Below are 13,593 nucleotides of genomic sequence, written 5' to 3' on the forward strand. Positions count from 1 at the left end.
TGAGATAGGTAGGAAAGCTTGTCCTGGTGACTGGGGAGACTCTAAATCTAAAATATCATTTTTGTCACCATCTCTTCTAATATATCTTTCAATGGAGGGTTTTAACAACTTGAGAAGTAATTAGAAGTAAATACAGAGGTTTTCTCCATCTGCTTATATTTTGAATCCACAGTTGGTCAAGCCTAGCACAGTGAATTTGCAATTGGTTTTAATCTCTGCTATGTACAATACAAGACATTTAGACCCCTGGAGAGCTTTACAGGTGGAGGCAGTGAAATTGCCCTAGCACTGATCTCCAGATCCCACTGTATCCCTGCAGGGCACCACCAGCAGGACAAACCCCAAAGCTTCCAGAGTGTTGTCTGGCAATGAAGACAGGAGCAGATGGGAAGCCCTGGGTTGGGGAAGATGTGCAGGGAAAGGGCTGCTGTGGGGTATAGGGGCAGGGCAGGACACCAGCAGGAGATCTGCCACCACCACTGCTGCTGAAGCACTCACTATTGTCACCATTTATAAATTCTCTGCAGTTATACCCAAAGTAATCCTGACCTCAAAAAGAAGAATATTTTTCTTTCCTTAGTTGAATGTCCCATTAATCAGAAAGACAAGTTTATCCTAATGAATACTGGCCCATAGTTCTGTCAGAGAAACTATAAGGGTTTATGCAAAGGCATATACTTAAGATCACCTTATGAAAACACTTAGATTGCATTTTCAGCAAGTGTTAATCTTCCAAAATTTAAAAAACTGATGATGTTTGAGAAATTTGGTGTTTTTCTGGCAGGGACACAGCTAAATGCTTTTATTCAGAAGGAAGAAAAGTTTGTCAGAATATACTGCATGTTTATACAACAGTCAGGCCTGCTCAGATGACACATCTGTTTTTTCAGACACTGGCAGAAATGCCATTGTAAAAGCAATATTTTGTTCCCAGAATCACTAGAAAATAAAAAGAAAAAAAAACCAAAGCAAACAAAACCACAACTAAGTTAGTCACTGTCTCCACCTGGAGGCAAAAGGCTGTCTGAAATAATCAATTTGTCCCATGAAGAAGAGACCATGTAGACAACATGGAATTCAAAATATTTGCCAAAAGCCCCTGAAAAGCCAGGTATTGTCAGCTTCAGGTGTAGTCTCAGGGCTTTTTTTTTTCTTGCCTGAAACTTGAATGTAAGAAAAGCACTACTGCTATTTAAATAACAAGTGTAACCTTCTAATTGCTTTGAAATATCTCTGGTTTTCAAAGATTGTAGTAGGAATACAGTATCTATTCCTCAAGTTGTTTTTCTTGTTGATGACAAAATCTTCCTCTATTTCTTTCCTCAACAGTTTCTTTTTCCTCTCTTTTTTAGTCCATGAGATCATGCAAGAGATCTTTATCTCTTCACATCAGATCACAGCCTGAAGTGAGTTTCATCCGGGGCTGCCAGGAGCATCTGCCAAGTGACTGCTTACTGATACTGTGGACTGAAAGTCCCCACCAAAAAAGAGCATCACTGAGCTCACAAATTAATGTCAAATGCTCATTTGACAGCAGATCATGTTTCTCTGTGTGGAAAAGGGTGACTGGGGTCTTGTTTGATCTCTCAGAAGAGGTCCAGTATGGGAAGAGAGAGATTCCTGCTCAGTCACTCAGAACAGCAATTGCTGAAGAGAATCAAGTGAAGTAAAATGTGCCTAAATTCCCAACCTGACAACCATGAAATACATCCTCCTGCAAGTCAGAAGTGTGACCCAAGCCTCTCTGATACTGCTGGGCAGTCCAGATGGTGAGGCAGAGCCCTTCTATGAGCCATGAACATTCTGGGCACAGCCAGTAAATTCAGTAGAGAGATCAGTACTTGGGTGAACTGGAGCTTTTCTGGAAACAGCTCAGAAAAAGATTAATCTGATTCTCAGTCAGGAAGACGTGCTGTCCCTAAGGAGCTGTCACATGCTGCAGTGCTTTCTATGCCCTCTCAGAGGCCCCGGGGACCTCAGCAGCAGACACAGGGAAGACAGTGGATTCTCAAATGCAATATGAAACTTGCCTTGGTCTGTTTATTATCCCTGTGCTATCTTGGAGGTGGTTTGTCTTCCATTTGCCTTGGTTGAACATTACAGGGAGGAAGCTGGGAAGACAATGGAGCACAATGGAGACAGGTGTTACAATTTTTTATCTCTCAGGAGGAATTCTACTCTGCCAAAATATCTGAAACTAGTGAATTTTAGCCAGCAGTTTCAGAAAAAAAACCCAGAATGACAGAGTTTGTCATACTGGTTTTGAAATGCTGAGAGTCAGGGAGGGCTGGTCATATCTCTGGAGGAACAGTTGGGCAAACAAGAGGCTTGGTCTCTTGGAGGTGCACTGGTGTGCATTGGCTGGGTAGCCTGGAAGTGCAGCAGGAAGGACTCCAGCGTGTCACAGCCTGGGATGTAGCTCTGTACACAGCCCCACTCTATGGTCAAAAAGTGAGCCTTGGTCATCCTCTACCTGCCAGTCACTTAACCATACCTCAGATTCCTACTCTACATGGGTGCATCTCATGGCTTTCAGCCCCACTGAGAGGCTGGGATAGAGCTTCCAGAGCTGTGAACTCTGGTTGTGCAAGCTTCCGTGGGCATCATCTAGATGTCTCCACTGTCAATTGGAGATGAAAATTTTAACAGAGGTGAGATGAAGCTGAAATAGTATCTCAAAAAATCCCTGCAACAGGAAGGAACTTATCTGTATACTCAGCACCATCTCAGAGGGTTAGCAGGCTGGACATGGACATGCTGACCCAGAAGTTTCACCATGTGGTGTTCCACTGATGTCATGAAGATAGTATCTGAGCCTACATTCAGCATTTCAGTGTGAGGAAAGCCCAGGTTCATTTTGGTCTTTGTGGTTCCCAGGGTGTAAAGTGATGAGTGTTATGCCAAAGGATGCTCAATGTGATGAGTATTTGAATTTGAGTTACACTTTGAAACGGTTGTGTGATGGATTCCCTCCCATTGGCAAGAATTGCTCCAGGAGAAGGAAAAGTTCAGTGTTTAGTAAGTGTCAGAGCACAGCTGCCTAAGGAGCTCTGTGCTGCCTTTTGGACATCATGTTACATGTGTGTCCAGCCGTGGCTGTCACACACAGACATCCCCAACAGTGCTGCCCCAAAGTAGTGCTTACACCTAGCCTCTGTCCAGACCAGGAGCTGCTGGAGCTTCAAACTGTTGCAGCTGGTCTGTACCTGTGCAAGGTAGTAAAACTTACATCAGTGGCAAACACCCCATCACTTGTAAATGAAGCAGGACAGTATTTGGATGACAGTCCTCCAAGAGTGACGTACATGCTGCAACTTGTGATGGCACTGGCTGACTAAACAAAGTCTGCTTTAAAAGAACATAGCTGGAGTGTGCTACAAGCAGTGCTGGTTTTGACATGAGGCATTAAAGAGAAGTCCTTATTGCTTACTGCTATTCCCATTTCAGGAGTGCCTTTGTGTAGGAGTGAGTGTCTAGTAAGTCTTTTGCATCAGGATGCTAGCTTGGATTTGCTGGATGGATTCCAATTCAGACAGTTACCATCTATCTCTGCAAATTTTCCATGCTGTTTCAGTTGGCTACAGAACGATTTTTCATTTCATGTTCAAATCTGACTTTAATAGTTACTTCATACACTTGAACAATTCCTGTATTTCACACTCAGTGGTGGGTGGAAGGATGTTAAGTAGCATATACTTGGACCCACTTCAGTGGAAGCTATTACCATCACTACTAGGGTTGCAATGATGAATAAATCCATGCTGAAGGGAGCAAACCAGCAAAACTGGAGAATATTTCATTGTAAAACCTACTGTGGGGCTTAGAGTACCCTACTCAATATACCAGCAGCTCATGACAGAAATCTATAGAAACTCCAACAGCTTACTAAGTGTTTAGTTCTTGAAATGGTTATTTGTGCTTATGTTAACCTTAGAAAATTATATCTCTCTTCACCGAAAACAAGCTCAGTCTCTGCAACAGTGGCCAAACTCCATCCTAGATGCCTGCAGTCTTACTGTCACCCCAACAGGATTGACTCTTTCTCGGCTAGTCAAGTTCCCTCATTTCCCAAGTAAACTTTTTTCTTCTCTTATATTCCAGTTGTTGAAATTGTTTTGTCACCCTCTGCTGAAAACTGCATTTATCCTTTTCCTCCCACTTTTCACAACCCTCAGGATTATCAGCTTAGCAATGTGCAATGTAGATTCTTGGGATCTGATGTCATCTTGCTTAGCATATGTTACACACTCAAATAAGCTGTTTTGATGAATAATGTACCATATGTATACCTCTCAGGTTCTCCCAGCATTGTGAAGATTTATCAGTGCTCTAATTGTGCATCACTTAAACCAGAATTTTGTTATGTAGGGTTTCCAAGTCTAGTGTTACCAACGGAAATAAAATCCTCATCTCACCCTCTCTTCTCTGCTCTGCATATCAAACCCCAAAAACGTTCTGGGAAAAGCCTACTCTTTTGAAGACCTGATCTTTTGAAGATACTGTGGGGATGCTGTGTGCCAGAGTCTGAGATGCTGCAGACCATGATCTCAAGCCTGGGATAAAGACAGTGATCCAGAATGTCCAGACCAGGCAGAGTGGTACCACAATGTTATTGCTGTAGCTGCAGGCCATACCCAGGCCTTGGGTACTCTTTGAAAAATAAAGTTCCCCAGCAGGGAATGAGGGAGAGGTCATGGCACTGCTTATGCCAAGCCAGACACACACTGGAGCAGAGGACTCCTTTTCTGCCTTATGAAAGAGCTGTATAACAGGCAGACCAGGATACTTTGAGCGGCAAGGGGCTGCAAGTGGTGCCACAATGAACCACGTTCATGCTCAGATTGTGCCTTTCATTTTAACTGATGAGGTCTCAAAAAAATTCCATTTTCTGAGAAACTTCTATAATGTCCTTTCTTGAAAGAATACAATAATTAGTATACAAAAAGCAGAGCTGTGTAACTGGTGCTCATGGACAGAAGCATTGGTCTAATGAACCATGTCATTTTTCAGCTTTATTACTTTCTGCATGTATGTTACTGGCATCATGTGTTTAAGTGATTCAAATTTAAAGACTTTCAAGCTATTAGGGGGAACTGGAGTCTGACCACCATTGTTATATCTGACTTACAGTTAGCAGTACATTCTGTATTCCTGGATCCCATTTGCACCCTGGGAAAACACCAGGAGCAGATGGTTTACTATTCAAATATTACAAGCAGTTCAAAGAGGACTAGGCACCCTGCATGCTGCAAACATTTACAGCATAATCAGCTCCTGCTAGCCACAGCAAACTGCGTCAATTAAGTTAGCAGTAAGTACAAGGAGAAAAGCCTAAGGCAATACAGTTTTATTAACATACTACATTGTGTTGCACAGTGTTTAAGATTACAGCTAAAGAGCTGACACAGATGAGAGTTCCATGTTTAGAGCAGAGACTTTACTATTCATGTTAGGTTATTCATCAGTACCAGTGGCTAGCAAAATAAATCTTTAGTTTCATTTTACCTTGAAGGTGTGAAAAGCTCTCAAAATTTTGGTTTTTGGTGAGAAGTGTGCTATCTGGAGTGCATTTTTTTTGTTGATGTTGATCCCTTAACACAGAGGCAGAAGTAATGGGAAGGTTTTACTTGCTTAATGGTCTTTGGGCAATTCAAAAAGTATCTTTGGTGGTCTTCCTTTTGTCCAACAAGAGTTAAACATTATTGCTCTTTCTTTCTTTCTTTGAGCAAAACAGTGTGAGAGAGATTCTGGTCAAGAGTCTCAAAGCTCAAATTGATACAGAAAATTAAAACCTCATCTTCTCTAACTACATCTGAAGTGCAAATCAACCAGAAGGTGTGTCTTTGTTTTATGATTTCTATGTATGTTTGATTTCTAGCTGTATTTTTTAAGTTAATCAAGAGCTGTGTTTCATCAGACATCAGCAATCAACAGAATATGCAGTCTAATAGTTTTCTTTCTTGCTTATTTAAAGTGAAAACTCTAATGAGTGCAGCATACTCTTTCTTGCAGGTGAAATATTTCCATAGCTTCCTCTTGATATCTGAAAAAATGAAAAGCTGTTACAATCAGCATAATGACTCATTTAATAGCTCAAACAGATCTGTTCAGAAAGCAGTACAACTCATGAAGTACAAGGAATAGTTTTTTTTGTTCCATTAGTCTGTAGGAATAGTGGCTTGGAGGAAAAGATTTCATGTCAAATAAATGCTATTAGCAAAGAGAATCCATGCTATAAATGAAGTTTTAAAATTGGGATTTGAAGACAAGTAATGTAATGTGCTCTACGTTGCAAACAGGCTTTGTTACACAATCTTTACACTTCATTTTTAAACTGAGCCACAAGTATTAGTAGCTATAAAATGTCCTCTGGTTATCTATAGGGTTACTGATCCAAGAATAAAAAAGTATTTTTTCAGAGTCAGTACTGAAACAAAGTGACACTCTGTTTTACTTTTAGGACACAAAACCCAGGACTTGATCAGCTGGCTGCATTTACATGTAATATTATCTTAGTTTAATATGTATTGAATTTTAATACGACAAAGAACTTGACTTCTGGAATCTGAGGAGAATTGAAGTGCATTTGCTGCTTGTACTGTGACAGCCAGCATTTCATTTCCTGGAAGAATCTGCAATCACTCTGTTCAAGGTCTGCTGAGAATTGAGACTAATTGTGGTGACAAGGCATCATCAAGTTTGGCACTTCCACGGCAACTAAAGTTCTGTTCTTTTTTCCAGAGACCTAAAGACTTTAAAATACCTTTTGGGAAAGCCCACAGCTCTGCCTCATATATTTGACTCCTCAGGAAGATAATTTTCAGTGAAGAAAGAAGTTTGGGAAGGAAGGAAAACAAAATTCACTCATGCCTTAACCCAGCTGATGTTGTACAGAGAAATTCAAAGGGTGAGTATTGAATCATTAGGAAGGAACAAGATAAAAAGCTTCTATCAAGAAATAATCAAGAATTTTGGGGTTTTTTACTGTATCATTTTGTGAAAAGCCCCAGAATATTCTCACTCTTAAATATTCTGGGGCAAAAAAATTACTAGTTCTCAACAAAAAGAGAACACATAATTTAGAATGTCAACCTGCTTGCTCTTTTGAGTAAGAAACCAAAATTTCACTATCCTTTCTGGTACTCTGAATACTTTTGTCTTGTACTGAAGTACTTGTAAAAGAATGCACTTTTAGCATGAGGTGCTATAGAACACCTTGGGAAAATCAGGCAAGGGGATTACAGCCTGCTCTAAGTGATGAACACACAAACAGGTTCCCATGCAGGATCCTTTCTTTATATTCCTGGATATGTTGCTTGCTGCTGCAAGTCTTTCTTTGGCTCCAGCTCCTAGTACAGCACCTTTCTTCAGCTCTTGTCTTGTGACTTCTGAGGAGTAATACCGTGAGCTGTAAAAACTCCTTTGCTTTCACTTTTGATAGATGGATAAAGAGATCCCATCAGCACCTGGGGTCTCCAAGGGCACCTTGGGGGTCAGTCTCAAGAGGTGATACAGCTGCACATCAGGCTGGGATATATCTGACCATGAAAGACTCTTTGTCTTGCTTAAGTGTACAAGTGCATGAGTGAGGAGATATTAAAACACAGTAAGAAACAATTTAGGTATCCTAAGTCCTACATGCATACTGGTTTTTAAAGAACAGTATTTCAAGCTTCAGGGCCCCAAAAATAATATTTAATAATAAAATAATATATAATAATCCTTTAAAAAGAATCCTTTTACAAAAGCTTTCCTAAAGATTTGCCCCTGATTAGTAACTTTTTTCTGTGAGTTAAACAAGAGAAATGCATACATGTCTTTGATGAAATATTTAGTTCACTATCTCCTCATTCATATGGCATAGGAGATTCTAGGAACACATCCTGTTTTCCTTCCGAAAAGCAACATCATTCCAACATACACACCAAGCACTGTGGATGTACCTGAAGTTACCAAGAAATTTCTTGCAGAATTCAGCTAGCAAATAATTGGGAAGGTCCTGAAAAACTATGAAGAGCAGAGGAGCACAAGCAATACACATGCTTGTGTCACATCAAGCTATCTCATCTGGTCAGTGCTGGTGTTTGACCAGTAAAAGTAATGGAAGCTTCTGCAAAATGCATCAGAATAAACTGATTTTGTAAAAATGTGGCAGAGGGAAAAGTGGGAGTAGGTTAATAAATCTGCCATCAAATATAGTCAGAAGAAATAAGTAGGCAATCTAAACTCACCTATATCAACTTTAAATGATTGTGTATCGGTCCTCTCCAGGGTGTGTCAGCTTCATATGAAGAATTTCCTAACTTTTTTTGTAGTGATTATCTCAAATAAAGTTTCAGGAAGATATCTACAACTAAAGGAAGTGTTACTAAAGCTGAAAACAAACAGAACAGTTTATTAAGACCTCAGGCCACACTAAACTGACTGAAAAATAATGAAAAGGATATCATTATTATTCAGAACTAGCAGCTAATTGCTTAATGAAAATTAGATGGTTTACATACATTTTGTTCAAATGGCCTTTGGAAGAAAAGTGGTCTGGTTTTGTTCTGTACTGGCCCATTTACAGCAATATGCTATTTCAATAATAGCTCTAACAGATCAGCAGATGCAGGGAAGCTATGCAGGCTCTAAGGTTGTTGAAAACCCTTCAAATAGCCTGACAATTCAGGGAGCAGATGTCATTCTGGCACTTACTGTTTCTTATTCCAAGAATACAATTTGTGATTCAGGAACTAAGATATTTCCTGTATGACAGTGAACAATTTTCTTAATGGTGAACAAAGAACCTCTCAAAACTGACTTTTTTTTATGTCAGACTTTGCCAGGCACAAGCAAAGAACAGAATACAAGAATTCTGTGCACCAGAAACGTGAATTAAAGACTTGAGAGTGGAAAATGCAGTGTTATGCAGATGAGGGCAGGACTCTTCTACCAACATGTGCCCTCACTGAGAAGGAGGTAAGGAAGTCTTCCTTTACTCTGCCACATAAAACAACAACCTCATGCTCTGCAAAGATTTTCCAGATTACAAACCACTTTAGGAACTTGCTGAGTACTTTAACCAGCTCTGAAAACCAGCCCCTTGTATTTCTCAGGAACACCCACCTCTCCTGCAACAGGATGAGTCAGACAGCATCCAGGAGCTTCATTCCAGGAATCTGGCCCACTCAGAAACCCAGAAAAGAAGCACAGAGAACTGACATTTTCTTGATAAAAGGGAAAGCACAGTGAGCAAACACTCTGCACAAAGTCTACCCTGAACATTGAACAAAAGGCCCTAAAATTGCGATGGGCTTCTCTTCAAGTGTTTGCCTTAATGAACTATACAGGTTAGTAAAAGAGACATCTGCCCCCACTTTTCTATCACTAATATCACAGCTTCCTTCATTTAAACTGTGCATCAGGCTTGTTTCTGAGTCAATCCTTGTCACAGCTATGGGTTAATTTCTGATGTCCCAAGACAGGGCATCCATATTTATTTGTCTTAGTACCAACCAGTTATTAAATCCCAGGACAAAAGCTGTAAAAACAGGAATGGTAACATCTTAACATGTATTGGAACTTCCCAAACTAAACACGGTGAGCAATTATATGGACAGCTGGCAGCTTCAGGTTCAGTCTTCCTCCACCTGGTGGGACCAGAGGAGAGAAAACTGGAACAACTCCAGTGTCAAGATACACCAACGTAATTCAGGAGCCTTCTACACCAAACCAACATAAGCATGACCTAGTGTGACCTGAGGCTGACCCAAGAGAAAGCTGAGCTGGTAATTAGAGGAGAAATGTGGGTAGTGACCACTGTCTTTCACTGGGGGCTGTCATTTCCACTGTCCGAGTTCTCTTTGGAGTCTCTGGTGGAAATTGATGTCCACTGATCAGGGCTGCAAGCAGCACAGAGCCCTTGGGGATTTCTGTCATGACTGCCCATTGCTGGAGGCAGTATCTAGCTGATAGGGTGCCTCCCACAAAATATTCTTCAGGGAAAAAAAAAAAAGTATTCTGCCTCCTTAAGTCCTTTTGAGCATATCACTCCATTGCTATCTTCTCTGCACTGGGTGCCACTGATTGCCAACACCATTTCAACACTTCGTCTTCCCTCTGTAAACACAGCTACCTGGCTCAGCTAAAACAAGGACACCAGCTAAACAGAATAATCCTTGTGTGCAAGCTAAGAAAGCAAACGGAACAGGTGGGAAACTGCTTTCTTACCCCATGGAAGCCAAGGGGATTTCTGAGATTTTCATATCCTGCACCAAGGAAACAGGACCTTTCAGGGATTTTTGCGAAAAATAAGGTACTTCTGCCCACTGCAGAGAAGCTACTAATCCATTGGCTCAGACACTTGCCAAGAGCTGTGGAGCAGCCAAAATGAGTTATCACTTTCCTTAATTGAGAGCAGAGAGCTGAAATCCCTTTCCCACGTAATCACAGAGTATCAGCTATTCCAGGAGAATTTGTGCTTGTTCTGTATCCATCAGTTCCCTTCTCTCCTCTCCAAATTTCTATCTGGGTATGAGCAATCCTTCCTGTCCAAATCACTACATTTTTTTGCAGAACATGTAGGTGTAAATAATTACTTTTCCATCAGCAGTTTCAGCAGGACATGTCTCACTGGCCATGGAGGTGCTGTAGCTCTTCCCCTTACCATGGCTGCTGCTGAGCAGTTGTGTGTTGGTTTTACATGTCTTGGTTTTTGGTGGGAAGTGATTTTCTGTGAGAAGCTTCTGGAAGCTTCCTCTGTGCCTGGCAAAGCCAGTCCTTGGCTGGCTCTGAGAACAGACATGCTGCTAAGCCAATTATAGAAGCTGGTAATGCCTCTGTAATGACATATTTAAGAAGGAACTCAAAACCGTGCGCAGTTCTTCCGAGGGGTGGGGAGGCGCGGCGGCCGGGGCCATCCTGGCACTGCGAGTGTCCATGTGGCCAGTGTGACTGTGTGGCCAACGAGCCTTGCCTGTCATGCCACCCTCAGCCAGATGTACTGTGGGCAGAAGGACAGGCGCAGCAGCAGCAGCTTCTCTCTTTTCTGCACCCTGCATGGGCAGAGATGTAGAATGGCGCCAGTGCTGTGGGCTGGCGGGGCCACATGGCCTGTGGCAGGAACATGGCAAGTGACTCCTCAGCATGGATCCAGATGAGATTGACCTTTCACTGTGAAACCCTATAAGGACCTTTCAATTGACAGAACTTGAGAATAGTACCTATGGACAACAATTTTCTTCCAAGCCAGAGAATAGGAAGAGGTAAAGTCACGTGAGGAGAACCAACATGGTGGCACTGAGGTCACTAAAGAAAGAGGGAGAAGAAGTGCTCCAAGTGTCAAAGCTGAAATTTTCTTCTGCAAACTGTGCTAAAAGACTATAGTTAAGTAAGCTGTCCCCTCTGCAGCTCATCAGGTCCCCAAGATACATGCAGAGATCCAAAAGGATGCCAAAAAACTGCACTATACTATAAAAAACTGCACTCGGGTGGACGAGTAACTCACAGGCAACAGTTTTGGGAAGCCTGTTTTGCCCATGAGGAGGACTCATGTTTGCAGAAGACTGGGTGGGGCTGCTGCTCATGAGAAGAGAACCAAGTTGGAGAAGTTCATAGAGAACTGTCTCCCATGGGGGGACCTCACAGTACAACAGAAGACTTTTTTTCCCTGAATGAACAGAAGAAAATTCAAAGTAATGAACTGACTAAAACCCCCATGTTTTGTCTCCCTGCGCTGTCAATGGGAAAGAGGGAGGGGCTGGGAAGAAAAAGTGTTCTAAAAGTTTATTTTAGTTCTTATTACCCTCTTTTAAATCTCTTAATAATGAAATTTTCTTTATACCTTTTAAATATGACCCTATTTTGCCCTTGTGTTTTTTTCCTGATCCTTATCTCAACCCATGAACCCTTTGGGTTTTTTTCCCCTCCTCTGCTCAACTATAGCAGAGGAGAATGAATTAACAGTTTTTGTAGATGCTTGGTCTTTCAACTGTGTCAAACCATGACAAGTTGTAACATACTGCTGAAGGGATTTTCAGAGATGTTTTTCACTAGTGGCCAACTCAGAGCAAAACTCACTGTGAAATCCTGGCCTGAACATAGCCCAGTATATGTTCAGTGTATGTTTCTTTTCACCACAGCAAATGACAACGCAAGCAAAATGAACTCCACTTCCATCACTTGGAGGTTGCTTTGGGTAAGTCAGAGCTTTGCAGGGACTTCCACTTTTTTGTTTGTGCTCTCCCTCTCTCACCTCTCTGTTCCTGACAAACAAAAACTGTGAGGTGTCTGTGTGAGTTGGCAGGCTGCCTAGCTGCCCTTGTCAAAATGGCTTGGTAAATTTGACCTGAGTACTGAATGTTTACACAAGGATTGCTTCTACTTAATGAGCTGCTTGATACTCAGGGGATATAATTTCTGTGCACTGAGGGCTTAAATGACTGGCCGCATTCTGAATTTTGAAAACAGTAAATCACCAACAGAACCCACACGTAACACTTGAACATATACAAGATTGGAACATTGACATTCATGATGAATAAAACCCATGTGATTTTAAAGATAAATGAGTAAAAGGGAGGTGAACAGCACTGAAGAACATCCTTGTGCCATGGGCTGGTATACTGCAAGATCTTGCTTGCTCAGGAAGTACAGTGATTCCTGGTCTCAGCTTAACTTTTAGTGAAATACAGTAAACTGTGCTCACTTGGTCCTGCACTGAGGCAGACTGGCCTAGCACATTACAAATATGTTTTTACCAAACTTGCAGCAAGTCACTGGATTCCCCCCATGTTTTACCCACAAGAGCAGCATATTGTAACTCATGAAGCAGCCTTTCAGTCCCAAATACCATGACATTCATAAAACTCTGACAAGAAGTCATTGAGAGTGAAAATATGGCCCTGATGCCTCTCCCTTGATCACCTTTTCTTTCCTTCTCCTTCCTAGGTTCTCCGTCCAATCTGATCTGATAAATTTAGGGAGCTGGGATTCTATTCCTGGGACCTTTCCTCCAGGCACAAACAGCAAACCAGCATGGCACAGGGAACCTTGACTTAGTTTTTCCCTTCTTTGCTTTAACATATCCCTCAGACAGTGCAAAAAACTCACTTGCCATCCTGGCAGCTACCTCTGATAGAGAACTCAGCTCCAGAACTGCTCCTGGCCCTTATGTCTGCTGGGCAGGTCTCCACTGGGTGAGGAGGGGACCACAGAGTGGGGCTTGGCCTCTGCCCTGCTGTCCAGACCAGGACACAAGGCACTACAGGAGGATTAAGCCCCACATCACCATTACCCTGGCATGGCTGGGTCTCACACAGGTGCAGGACAGCAGAGTTGCTGAAAGCCTCCAGGCCAGATACCACATATCCTTAGCCTGGCAAGTGGGGAATAGCTTCTCACCAATAAACATGCCTATGATCAACTACTTAGGACATCTTGTTGCCAACTGCACAGACCATCCAGATTTTTGAGCTACAGGATAGTTTGTCAAGCTAACATATAAAGCTGGTCTGCCTTTCTGCATGGGGGGGAAAAAGAAAGTGCACTATAAATGGTTCCTGCTGCAATGCCAAGAATTATACCAAGGAAAAGAAACCTGCTCAAGGGAGT

The sequence above is a fragment of the Agelaius phoeniceus genome, chromosome Z (assembly GCF_051311805.1).
Source record: "Agelaius phoeniceus isolate bAgePho1 chromosome Z, bAgePho1.hap1, whole genome shotgun sequence".
NCBI lineage: Eukaryota > Metazoa > Chordata > Aves > Passeriformes > Icteridae > Agelaius > Agelaius phoeniceus.